Source organism: Capra hircus, chromosome 21 (assembly GCF_001704415.2).
Source record: "Capra hircus breed San Clemente chromosome 21, ASM170441v1, whole genome shotgun sequence".
NCBI classification, from domain to species: Eukaryota; Metazoa; Chordata; class Mammalia; order Artiodactyla; family Bovidae; genus Capra; species Capra hircus.
In genome coordinates, this window is record NC_030828.1 from 1,783,118 (window position 1) to 1,796,458 (window position 13,341).

Genomic DNA, 13,341 nt, shown 5'->3' on the forward strand with positions numbered 1-13,341 from the left:
AGAGGAAATTTCAGACTTCCCTGAAGTTGTGACTGAATTGCTATAATATAAAGATAAATTTTTAATTTTCTTCTTATGGATGAGCAAAGAAAGTGATTTCTTGAAATAGAATTTACTTCTGATGAGGATGTGGTATAGTCAATAGAATGACAACAAAGCTTTAGAATATTACCCAGAATTAGTTGACAAAACAGCAACAGATGTTGAGACGATTGGTCCAGCGGATGGGAACCTGCCTGCCAATGCATAGGTTGGTTTCCTGGTCTGGGAAGAGTCCACATGCTGTGGAGCAACTAAGCCTGTGCACCACGACTACTGAACCCACGTGCCCAAGAGCCAGTGCTCCACAGCAAGAGAAGCCACCACAATGAGAAACCCATGCACCACAACTACAGAGTGGCCCCCATTTGCTGGGTGCAACTAGAGAAAAGCCTGTACGCAGCAATGAAGACCCAGTGCAGCTAAAAATAAATAAATATATTTTATAAAAGAAGAAATTTCATAGAAATTTTAGAAATACATTGAACTTAATATAAATGTTGGAGAAGGAAATGGCAACCCACTCCAGTATTCTTGCCTGGAGAATCCCAGGCAGTCCCCTCTGGACAGAGGAGCCTGGTGGTCTACAGTCCATGGGGTCACAAGAGTCGTACATGCCTTAGCAACTAAATGAAATGAATAGAAGTGAAAATAGAACACATGAGAATTTGTGAAACTCAGCTATTCAGCAAGAAGAGAGAAATTTATATCACTAAGTACTTTGAGAAGAGGAAAAGTCAAATCAATAATGTAACCTTCCACCGTAAGAAATCACAAAAAGGCCAAAATAAGCTCAAAGTAAGCAGAAGTACTATTCATGGGGTTCTCAAGGCAAGAATACTGAAGTAGTTTGCCATTCCCTTCTCCAATGAACCACATTCTGTCAGACTTCACCACCATGACCTGTCCGTCTTGGGTAGCCCCATACGGCATGGCTTAATTTCATTGAGTTAGACAAGGCTGTGGTCCGTGTGATCAGATTGGCTAGTTGTCTGTGATTGTGATTTCAGTCTGTCTGACCTCTGATGCCCTCTCTCAATGCCTGATGTCTTACTTGGATTTCTCTTACCCTGGGCATGGGGTATGTCTTCACGGCTGCTCCAGCAAAGTGCAGCTGCTGCTCCTTACCTGGGATGAGGGTTATCTCCACTCAGCCACTGCCTCTGAAGTTTGGGAAACTCAGCAGTGGCCATGGAGAGGGTCATTTTTCTTTCCAATCCCAAGAAAGGCAATGCCAAAGAATGTTCAAACTAATGCACAATTGCACTCATCTCACACACTAGTAAAGTAATGCTCAAAATTCTCCAATCAAGGCTTCAGCAATACGTAAACCATGAACTTCCAGATGTTCAAGCTGGTTTTAGAAAAAGCAGAGGAACCAGAGATCAAATTGCCAACATCCGCTGGATTATTGAAAAAGCAAGAGAGTTCCAGAAAAACATCTATTTCTGCATTATTTACTATACCAGAGCCTTTGACTGTGTGGATCACAACAAACTGTGGAAAATTCTGAAAGAGATGTGAATACCAGATCACCTGACCTGCCTCTTGAGAAATCTGTATGCAGGTCAGAACACAACAGCTAGAACAGGACATGAAACAACAGACTGGTTCCAAATAGGAAAAGAAGTGCGTCAAGGCTATATATTGTCACCCTACTTATTTAACTTATATTCAGAGTACATCATGAGAAATACTGGGCTGGAAGAAGCACAAGCTGGAATCAAGATTGGCGGGAGAAATATCAATAACCTCAGATAGGCAGATGACACCACCCTTATGGCAGAAAGTGAAGAAGAACTAAAGAGCCTCTTGATGAAAGGGAAAGAGGAGTGTAAAAGTTGACTTAATGCTCAACATTCAGACAACGAAGATCATGGCATCTGGTCCCATCACTTCATGGCAAATAGATGGGGAAACAGTGGCTGACTTTATTTTTTTGGGCTCCAAAATCACTGCAGATGGTGATTGCAGCCATGAAATTAAAAGACGCTTACTCCTTGGAAGGAAAGTTATGACCAACGTAGACAGCATAGTAAAAAGCAGAGACATTACTTTGCCAACAAAGGTCCATCTAGTCAAGGCTATGGTTTTTCCAGTGGTCATGTATGGTTGTGAGAGTTGGACTATAAAGAAGGTTGAGAGCTGAAGAATTGATGCTTTTGAACTGTGGTGTTGGAGAAGACTCCTGAGAGTCCCTTGGACTGCAAGGAGATCCAACCAGTCCATCCTAAAGGAGACCAGTCCTGGATGTTCTTTGGAAGGACTGATGTTGAGTCTGAAACTCCAATACTTTGGCCACATCATGCTTTGGTGAGCATCAAAGAGGTGACTCATTTGAAAAGACCCTGATTCTGGGAAGGACTGTGGGCAGGAAGATAAGGGGATGACAGAATGAAATGGTTAGATGTCATTACCAACTCAAAGGACATGGGTGATGAACTGGGCGATGATGGACAGGGTGGTCTGGAGTGCTGCAGTTCATGGGGTTGCAAAGAGTAGGACATGACTGAGCAACTGAACTGAACTGAAGCATAAGTAGAAAATAATAAAGATAAAAGAAGACATCAATAAAATTAAAACAGAAAAACTGGGAAAATCAGAAGAACCAAAATCTGATACAGACCGTATGAAACTACCACAACTTACCCAAAGTGAAGTAATTATTTGAATAGCCTTATTATAGAGTCAGACATGATTAAAGTGACTTAGCATGGATGCATGCATTGGAGAAGGATAATGGCAATCCACTCCAGGATTCTTGCCATGAGATTCTGAGGGACAGAGGAGCCTGGTGGGCTGCTGTCTATGGGGTCTCACAGAGTCGGACAGGACTGAAATGACAGCAGCAGCAGCATTGTTATTAAGAAAAGTAAGCATAATTTTCAGTTCAGTTCAGTTGCTCAGTCATGTCTGAGTCTTTGCGACCCCATGAAATGCAGCATGCCAGGCTTCTCTGTCCATCACCACCTCCCGGAGTTCACCCAAACCCATGTTCATTGAGTCGTTGACGCCATCAAGCCATCTCATCCTTTGTCGTCCCCTTCTCCTCCTGCCCCCAATCCCTCCCAGCATCAGGGTATTTCCCAAGGAGTCAGTTCTTTGCATCATGTGGCCAAAGTATTGGAGCTTCAGCTTCAGCATCAGTCCTTCCAATGAACATTCAGGACTGGTTTCCTTTAGGATGAACCGGTTGGATCTCCTTGCAGTCCAAGGGACTCTCAAGAGTCTTCTCCAACACCACAGTTCAAAACCATCAATTCTTCAGTGCTTAGCTTTCTTTATAGTCCAACTCTCACATCCATACATGACTAATGGAAAAACCATAGCTTTGATTAGATGGATCTTTGTTGGCAAAGTAATGCCTTTGCTTTTTAATATGCTGTCTCTGTTGGTCATAACTTTTCTTCCAAGAAGCAAGCATATTTTAATTTCATGGCTGCAGTCATCATCTACAGTGATTTTTGAAGCCCAAGAAAATAAAGACTGTCACTCTTTTGTCTTCTATTTGCCATGAAGTGATGGGACCTGATGCTGGGAACTTTGTTTTTTGAATGTTGAGTTGGCGTTAAGCCAACTTTTTCACTCTCCTCTTTCCCTTTCATCAAGAGACTCTTTAGTTCTTCTTCACTTTCTGCCATAAGGGTGGTGTCATCTGCCTATCTGAGGTTATTGATATTTCTCCTGGCAATCTTGATTCCAGCTTGTGCTTCATCCAGCCTGGCATTTCACATGATGTACTCTGCATACCAGTTAAGTAAGCAGGTGACAATATACAGTCTTGATGTACTCCTTTTCCTATTTGGAACCAGTCTGTTGTTCCATGTCCAGTTCTAACTGTTGCTTCTTGACCTGCATACAGATTTCTCAGGAGGCAGATAAGGTGGTCTGGTATTTCTATCTCTTGAAGAATTTTCCATAGTTTGTTGTGATCTACACAGTCAAAGGCTTTAGTGTAGTCAATAAAGCAGAAGTAGGTGTTTTTCTGGAATTCTCTTGCTTTTTCTCATAATTTAAATGTCCCCAAAACAAATTTCTAGGTACAGATTATTTTACTGCAGAATTCTACTGAAAACATAATGAAGAAATAATACCAATTCTACGCAATATTTTTTAGAAATTTTTTTAGCTTATATTATAAAGCCAGTGTTGCCTTGCTACCAAAAAGCAAACACAGCTCAAAAAGAAAGTCACGGGCCTATATCCTTCATGAATATAGACATAAAAATTCTTTTAAAATTATCAAATGTATTTCAGCAATATATAAAAGCATTATAAGCCATAACCAAGAGGGAGTTATTCCAGTGATGCAAGGTTTGTTCAATATTTGAAAATTATTATATCAATAAACTAAAGAAGAAAAATCACATGATCATGTCATTCAGGCAAAAAAGCATCTGACAAAATTCAATACACTTTTTTGTTACAAACCTTCACAAATATAGGAATAGAGGGGAACTTCTTCAACTTATTAAAAATCATCTACAAAATGTTGCAACTAATATCATCTGTAATGATGAACACTGAATTCTTTTTCTAAGGTTGAAACCAAAGTAAAGATGTTCACTCTTGCCACTGCTGTTCAACATAGTACTCAAAGTTCTAGCCAGCTCAATAAAGTAAGAATAAGAAATTAAAGCTCTGCACATCAGAAAGGGAGAAATAAAACTATTCTACTTGTGTAAGACATTGTCTATATTGTGAATCTCAGAGAATATACTAAACAGTCCTAGAACTGAGTTCAGCGAAGTTGTAGGGTATTGCAAACATAAATTGATGAATAGAAATTCTTAAAATTTATTTTTTTTTAAATCTGGGAAATACCTTGTTAAAAATATAAGATGAAGTAAAGACTGGAGAATGTATTCCCAAATCATGTGTATGACAAGAGAATCATATCTAGAATATTTAAAATGCAATACTGAAAGACAAAGAAACCAGTCAGGAAATGAGCAAAAGACCTGAAGAGATGTTTCACTTAAAAAGATATACAGATATATATAGATGGCAAATAAGCACATAAGATGTTCAACATCATAAACTATTAGGAGCTTCCCTGATTGCTCAGCTGGTAAAGAATCCACCTGTAACACAGGAGACCCCAGTTTGATTCCCGGGTCAGAAAGATCCGCTGGAGAAGGAATAGGCTACCCACACCAGCATTCTTGGGCTCCCCTTGTGGATCAGCTGGTAAATAATCTGCCTGCAATGCAGCAGACCTGGTTTCGATCCCTGGGTTGGGAAGATGCCCTGGAGACAGGAAAGTTTACCCACTCCAGTATTCTGGCCTGGAGAATTCAGTCCATGGGGGTCACAAAGAGTCGGATACGGCTGGGCAACTTTCACTTTCATCATAAGCTATTAGCGAAATGAAAATTAAGATCACAATTAGATATCAATACATACTTACTGGGCTTCCCAGGTGGCACTAGTGGTAAAGAACCTGTTTGCCAATGCGGGAGACACAGGAGAGGTGGATTTGATACTTGTGTTGGGAAGATCCCTGGAGGAGGGCATGGCAACCCACTGCAGTATTCTTGCCTGGTGAGTCCCATGGACAGAAGAGCCTGGTGAGCTATAGTCCATAGGGTAGCAAAGAGCTGGGCACAACTGAAGCAGCTTAGCATGCATGCACATATATACCTATTAGAACAGCTAAAGTAAGGGGGGGGGGGAAAGTGACAATACCAAACCCTGCAATTTATGTAGAGAAACTGAATTTCTCATATGTTGCTGGTAGAAATACAAGATAGTACAACTACTATGGAAAACACTTTGACAATTTCTTTAAAAAATTGATATATACTACCTCAGAGGATTAAAGACATATTTGCACAAAAATCTGCACATATTGTTTTTAGCAATATTACAATATTGTAATAGCCCCAATTTGGCAATAATAAAAATATTTCTAATGGGTGAATAGATAAACAAATTAGAATAAGTCCATACTATGGAATACTACTTAGCAATAAATGGAATGAATTATTGATATAATAACTTGGATATATATCAAGCGTATTGTGCTGAGTGAAAAAAGCCAACATCAAAAGGTTACATATACCATATAACACCATTTATTAATATATCATATTCTTGAAACAAGAGCAAATTATAGAAATAGCAAACAAACTACAGGTGAGCAAAATGTAGGAAAAAAATTATCTTGGTAGTAATGGAAAAATTCTGTCTCTTCTGTGTGATAATGGTTATAGAAATGCACATATGCAGTAAAATGACATGGATTATATGCTAACATCATATCAATGTCAAGTTCTTGGACTTTTTTTACACTGTAATCATGTAAGATATGACCATTTGGGGAAATTGGGTTAATGGTGCATGAGATGTTTGTACTGCCTTTGCAACAGGGTACAGATTTTAGCTACACAATGAATAAGTTCTGAGCAACTATAGTTGATAACACTGTATTGTATAATTGAAATTCCCCGAGGGAGTAGAATTAAATGTTCTCACCAAAGATATATAGTGATGGATGTGTCAACTAAGCAGATGAGATGAATCCTTTCATAATGCATACATGCACTGAAAAATCACAATGTACATTTTAAATATCTTATTACTGTATTTGCCAATTATATCTCAGTAAAGCTAAAAGTACATAGGAACAAGCAACATTGCATTATAAAATTAGAAAATTATGCAATAAAAAATCGAAGATACTGATATTATGGAATTAAAAATATCATGATAACAACTTTTCAAGAGATTTTAATTTAATTGTTGACATTAAAGTAATGAACTAAGGGTATAAATTGTAGCAAAAATATATACAGCCTTTTTTGTTGTTGGTAAAACTTTTATATGGAGTTGATAGGTTTATATTATACAGTTAATATCAAAGAAAGACCACTTTTATTTTTCCAATTGTGGCTTTTTGCTTCAATTTTGGATTATTCCTAATTTGTATATGCTTCTCACCTTACTGGGTTTAAAAATACAAAATCAAGTAAGTAAAATAAAACTCTAATTCTACATTTAAATAACAGGCAGATTGTTCAAAAAAAGTAAATCAGACTCAGCTCTCAGTTCTACCACCATCCTGACCCACTGAATTAGCAGAGACTCAGGAACTGCTTTGCTAATTAAAGTCTGAGAAGCACTATGCTCATTGTCCAATGTGTTGTTTCTATCGATTCCATATTCATTGTATATGACACTATGCATGAGATAGAGTTGGTATATTAAAGTATGAATGAAAGTCACTTGGAACAGCAGATCTTGAAAAAAGAAATGGAGACGGTTTGAAATTTTATATTTTTGGATACTTGTGTAAAAGTGCTTGACTAAATCTTATGTTTTGTAAAGAGGTCTTGGTGACATTCTTTGCTGGTGGGAGGTAAGAATTGGGTAGGTGAGCAGGTGGAACGTGGCATCTACTCTGACAAAAGCAAGAACAGCCCTGCTGTTTTACAGTTCTGGCTTTCACACATTGAATTCTTCACTTTGGCTTCTATGACTTCAGAGGACAAATCCATTGTTATTCAAATTACTTTCCCTTAAAAGCAACATGTCCTTTGCTTTGAAGCTTTGAGGATTTCTCTTTGTCTTAGGTTTTCAGACATTTAATTATGATGTGTCTTGGCATGTCTTTGGCTTTATCTTACTTGAGGTTCATTCAACTTCTTGAATCTATAGGCATGAGGGACTGACAAATACCCCCCATCCAAAAAATATCTGTGTCAAACCTTGGGGAACAAGTCAACAAAGCCTTAATTTGAAAACGGATCTTGTCAGGTAAAGCAAGATGACTGGCCAAGGGAAACCTGGAAGAAAGGCCTCACATAAATGATTCAAACAGCCATGAGGACACGGCTCTCTCTGAGTCCACCTACATGTGGCTATTCACATGTACTATTTTCCTCCTAATAAACACTTGACTTGTTTCACTGCTTTCTGTCTCTTTATGAGAATTTATTTCTAAAAAGCTGATAGCTCAAGGCCTTGTCACTGGCTACTGGTCTTGGAGGTCGAGCGGCTAGGACTCAGAACTCTCCTGCCATGGCCTGAGTTCAATCTCCACTCTGCTATTAAATTTATCCAGGTAGCTTTTTATTTTAGTTATTATATTTTTTCAGTTCTGTAATTTGTACCTGATACTTTTAAGATAACTATTTCTTTTCTGTAATTTTCCATTTCTATTTATTTCAAGAGAATCAGTAAATGCTTATTAAAACATCTTCATGATGTTTGCTTTAAAATCCTTGTCGGGAAACTTCAACATTTGGTTTTGGTCTGTTGATTGCCTTTTCTCATTCATGTTGCTATCCTCCCAGTTCTCAGTTTGATGCATGACTTTCACTTGTATCCTAGCCTTTTGGGATATTATGAGACTTGATCCTACATGATCATCTTTTTTTAATATAAATTTATTTATTTTAATTGGAGGTTAATTACTTTACAATATTGTATTGGTTTTGCCATACATCAACATGAATCCACCACAGGTATACACGTGTTCCCTATCCTGAACCCCCCTCCCTTTTAGCAGGTATCTGCCTGTAGAGGTGAAACACAGAGGTGCAACATCCTCCTGGGTGTATGTATTCATCTTTCTTTTTTATTTATTTATTTATTTTACTTTACAATAGTGTATTGGTTTTGCCATACATCAACATGAATCTGCCACGAGTGTACATGAGTTCCCAATCCTGAACCCCCCTCGCACCTCCCTCTCTGTACCATCTCTCTGGGTCATCTCAGTGCACCAGCCCCAAGCATCCTGTATCCTGCATCTAACCTAGACTGGCGATTTGTTTCTTACATGATATTATACATGCTTCAATGCCATTCTCCCAAATCATCCCACCATCTCCCTCTCCTACAGAATCCAAAAGTCTGTTCTATACATCTGTGTCTCTTGCTGTCTCGCATACAGGGTTAGGTTATCATTACCATCTTTCTAAATTCCATATATATGTGTTAGTATACTGTATTGGTGTTTTTCTTTCTGGCTTACTTCACTCTGTATAATCAGCTCCAGTTTCATCCACCTCATTAGAACTGATTCAAATGTATTCTTTTTAATGGCTGAGTAATACTCCATTGTGTATATGTACCACAGCTTTCTTATCCACTCATCTGCTGTATTCATCTTTCCACTGAGCCCTGCCAATGCTTCACTACAAAAGTTGAGCACACTGACTCACTTGCTTCCCTGTGGGGATGTAGGTGAAAGTTCAGCCTTCCTTCTGCTATTGACCCCTTCTGGGTGAAACATTGTATGACATACCAGCACATTGCCTGAAAGTTGAGGAGGTGGTGGTATAAGCTCAGCCCCTGTTGGCCTGAGGGGAGGGAAGCAGAGGACTGACTCACACTGTTGGGGTGTCAGTCACTCAGCTGTGTCCGACTTTTTGTGACTCCATAAACTGCAGCTTTCCAGGCTCCTCTGTCCATAGGATTCTCCAGGCACGAATACTAGAGTGTGCTGCCATTCCCTTCTCCAGGGGATCTTCCTGACCCAGGGATCAAACCCAGGTCTCCTGCTTTGCAGGCAGATTCTTTACTGTCTGAGTCATCAGAAAAGTGACAGACAGCTTATTCTGAAGAGATTTTGGTGAGGGAAATTGATGTCCACCCATGTCTCTGGTAAGAGAGTGAGCTCACCACTCAGCCCCATGACAGGAGGATTGTCACCTGCTCCATGGTGCAGGGAGTAGGTGGAAGACCAAATGAAGCCAGGGAAGGAGCAGTTCTCTCCCTTGGCACTTGGCTGATGGAGGATGGATAGTGCCAAATGATTTTCCATCCTTAGCTCGGCCTTCCTGCCTATTGGCTTGGAGGGCCAGCCTGCTCAAGGCTCTCTGTGTCTGTGCTTGCAGTGGCTCAGGGGAAGCTCTGCAGCCCTACCAGGACGCTGGGGAGCAGCAACACTTCTCCCACTTGCCAGCCCTCCCAGATACGTTTGTTGGGTTACATCCAGGGATTTACAGTTGTGAGGGGAAGACTTGGGAGCAATGGGGTTGCTCTGCTTTGATGGGACCAGAAGTAATCAAGTACTGACATTTAAAAATTCCATCTGGGACTAAAATTCTCAGTCTTTGACATTTCAGCTGGGTTGGAAACAAATCCTTTTCTTCATTCATCACATTCTAGAACTCTGTGCTGCGATCCCAGATTGAGGGTGGGGGCAGTGGGTGGTTTAGATTAGAATGTCCAGGTCTACCTCCTGGCCTGTCCACTTACTTGCCCATTACTTTAGGCAAGTTACTTAAGCTATCTTTGCCTCAGTTTCCTCATTTGTAAAATGGGGATAACAATGTTTAAAAATGCTTGACAGGGTAAGTATTATAGCTTAATTGCCATTATTATGATTGTTTCTTGGCCTCTTTGTGTGTTAGTCGCTCAGTCGTGTCTGACTCTTTGCGACCCCAAGGACTGTAGCCCACCAGGCTTCTCCATGGAATCGTCCAGGCAGGAATACTGGAGTGGGTTGCCATTTCCTTCTCCAGAGGAACTTCCCAACCCAGGGATCGAACCCTTATCTCCTGCATCACAGGCAGATTCTAAATCTGAATACTTTCTTCCTTTCAGATCCTCTTTTAATCCCATGACCCTCTACCTGCTCGTTCCATTACTACTTTGCCTCTTTCCTCTCTAAACTAACACAAAGTCTGAGCCAGGAAGTATCAGGTGAAATAAAGCATGAAATCAAGAATATTTTATTGTCAGAAGCAGGAGATTCTCAAAAACAGCCTGGAAATTGATGATGGGTCACCACCTTTGTCCACTTGGATGTTTACTTTGAGCAATGAACCTCATGAAGACATTTGACATAAACAAATAAGCTTTTCATCTTTATAATGTTTTCTCCAACAGACCTTTATAAATACCTTTCAACTTTTTTGTCCACTTAGCAAAATCCAGTCTTCCAGAGTGAGCAGCCAAGTGAGAATTCATCATTTCTCAGAAACCTTCATAAATGACTGCTCAGTAAATGCTGTGGAGGGAAATAGGTATTTGGACTTTCCACCATCAGCTGTGATGAGTGATCTAAAGGAAGCTTTTAGCTCAGAGGTTTAGCTTAGCTATTTAAGAGGTATTAAAAGTAAACTATTTGCATAATTTTTTCATACATTTATAAGAGCCAATATTTGCCAATTTCTTCTTAAACAAATTTTTAAAATTTTTTAAGTTGAAGTATAGTTGATTTACAATATCATGTTAGTTTCAGGTGTACAGCAAAGTGATTCAGTAATGCATATATATATATATTCAGATTAATTTTCATTATAGGCAATTAAAAATATCGAGTACATTTCCTCATGCTATACAATAGGTCCTTGTTTGCTATCTACTTTATATATAGTAGTGTATATATGTTAATTCCAACCTCCTAATTTATTTCTCCTTCTTCTTTCCTCTTTGGTATCCATAAGTTTGTTTTCTGTCTATAAGTTGATTTTTGTTTTGTAAAGAACTTCATTTGTGTCATATTTTAGATTCTACATATAATATTTGTCTTTCTCCTCTTGGCTTGCTCCACTTAGTATGATAATCTCTATCATACTAATAAACTTTTCATCTGTGTTCCTGCAATTGGCTTTTTTCCATTCTTTTAAACTAAATTCTTGTTCTCATGTTTTTGATTATGGGAAAGGCAATGGCCCCAATACTTTTTAAAGCCAAGTTGCTTTCTGCATATAATCGATGTGCAGAAATGGGCCTTTTGTATCAGTATAAACAAAATGCAATAGGGTATTTCAGAATCCATCTTTAACACACTAGATGAAAGACCAGAGACTACATAGCAAGTTCCATTGCTCTTTTGGGAATAAGCATTAGAATGCACCCATGTTAGCTCTTTCTATCAGCTTATTGAAAAACTGCTACCATCAGAACAGAACAGCAGCATTTGGAGGTATAAGAAAATTCTGGAAACTTCTAGGTAGGAGTGAGTTTATAGGGAAGGCTTCTTTGCATCCACTCATAGTGGCAGTCTCATCCCTCTCTTCTTGCCATACCTCACCTTTTTTTTGGAAGAGGGCGCTTTAATATTTTAGAATTAGAAAATATATTCTTTTGAAATACTAAAAAAATAAAGCAACAGATAAAACTATTTCAGTGATTTGGTGTGTGTCCTCTTTTTTTTTTTCATTTATAAACTTTTCATTTTGTATTCAGGTATAGCCTGGAGAATCCTTATGGACAGAAGAGCTTGGTGGGCTACAGTCCATGGGGTCACAGAGTCAGACATGACTGAGCAACTAAGCACAGCACAGCACATAGCTGATTAACAATGTTGTGACAGTTCCAGGTGAACAGCAAAGGGACTTGGCCACACACATACATGCAGTCTCCCCTGGACTACTAGGAAGAAGACAGGTGATGTTACCCTCAACGGGACATCTCAGCAGAAGCATATTTCCCTGGTGAACATACCTTGAAATAAATCTTACTTTGCATAAATCTTACTTTACGTTTCTCCCTAGAGCTGATAGAATATTTCTCTGAACACAACTGCTTCTTGATACCTGTTAAGCATAGCCAAATAAGGTCCATCTACTCAAGGCTATGGTTTTTCCAGTGGTTATGTATGGATGTGAGAGTTGGACTGTGAAGAAGGCTGAGCACCGAAGAATTGATGCTTTTGAACTGTGGTTTTGGAGAAGACTCTTGAGAGTCCCTTGGACTGCAAGGAGATCCAATCAATCCATTCTGAAGGAGATCAGCCCTGGGATTTCTTTGGAAGGAATGATGCTAAAGCTGAAACTCCAGTACCTTGGCCACCTCATGCAAAGAGTTGACTCATTGGAAAAGACTCTGATGCTGGGAAGGATTGGGGGCAGGAGGAGAAGAGGACGACAGAGGATGAGATGGCTGGATGGCATCACTGACTCGATGGACATGAGGCTGAGTGAACTTTGGGAGTCGGTGATGGACAAGGAGGCCTGGTGTGCTGTGATTCATGGGGTCGCAAAGAGTCGGACACAACTGAGTGACTGAACTGAACTGAAGCATAGCACAGTACACTGTGGTCACACTGGTGAATTCTTTGCATTTCTAGCAATTCTATTCCTTCTAGGGTGTTTTCACAGGCTGTGATGTGGGTAGTCACACAAAGTCCACCCTAGATTTAAAACCTCCAATTAAAATAAATAAATTTAAATTAAAAAAAAACTTTCCTGTCACCATCTTGAAATTCTAAATAATTTTTAATGGAGGGGGGTGTGGTTCTCTACCTCTTTCACTCTGCATTGGGTAGCACAGATTTCTTAATTAATTTTTGGCTGGATCTCACTGCACACAGGCTTTCTCTAGCTGAGGCAAGCAGGGGCT